This window comes from Apium graveolens, chromosome 11 (assembly GCF_009905375.1).
Source record: "Apium graveolens cultivar Ventura chromosome 11, ASM990537v1, whole genome shotgun sequence".
Lineage (NCBI taxonomy): Eukaryota > Viridiplantae > Streptophyta > Magnoliopsida > Apiales > Apiaceae > Apium > Apium graveolens.
The window spans coordinates 189,571,304-189,572,300 of NC_133657.1; positions in this window are offsets into that span (position 1 = coordinate 189,571,304).

Genomic DNA, 997 nt, shown 5'->3' on the forward strand with positions numbered 1-997 from the left:
CATTGTTAGTCCACTGGGAATAACAATAGGTATACTTGACTTGGCGAGGTCTCTTGATATTTGCATGCTAAATGACTTGTCGATATGTCTGAGATCTCTACATGTAGAATTGACTTGTCAATATCTCAGAGATATCTATATTTATTTTGACTTGTCGATATATTTGAGATCTCTAATGATAATTTGACTTGTCGATATTTCCAATCTTCACATCTTCATTTTGACTTGTCGATATCTTTGAGTTTTCTACATGCAGAAATGACTTGTCGATATCTCTAATCTTTATATCTGTATTTGACTTGTCGATAGCTTTGAGACTTCTCTATAATCCATTTTGAACTTCTCGATAAGTCATTCTGGAGTTCTCGAATGACTTTTCTATATTATTTGATCTGTGACTTGTCGATATCTTGACTTAGAATATTTCCTAGAACATCCTTATTCAACTCCAAGTTTTTACACTTTTCTCTGAGGCATGATCATGGCTTGATCTTCTTCCAGAGTTTATTACTTAGCTTGAATCTATTCAAAGAAAAATCCCCCAATCTAATCTTCTAACCATTTTATAGACTTATGTAATATAATACAAAATACAAATTTAGATTACCAATACAATTGAATCTTAGGGCTATCAATTTTGACTTAGTCTTGTTATTGTATATGCATGTCTTGCACAACAAATGCGCAATCCGAATCAAAAAATACATATAGACTTTTGAGGACCGGAACTACAAATTGATCCGAAAAATTGCTCTAAAGCTACGATGGTTCATATATCGAGGATTTGTACTGGGAGAGAAAAAATTGGTAAATAGAGTCAACAAATTTTTTTTTGACTTATGGACAACCTCTCATTAATAAGCTAACAGAATCGAGTATGATTGTTAATAAGTTGAAATACATGACACTTGGAAGCAAACAATGCGCGAGCTTAAGCATGACTTGGTCCCGAACAAATGCTTGTTGCTTGGAAATAACGAATTATGCATGAAGCCTC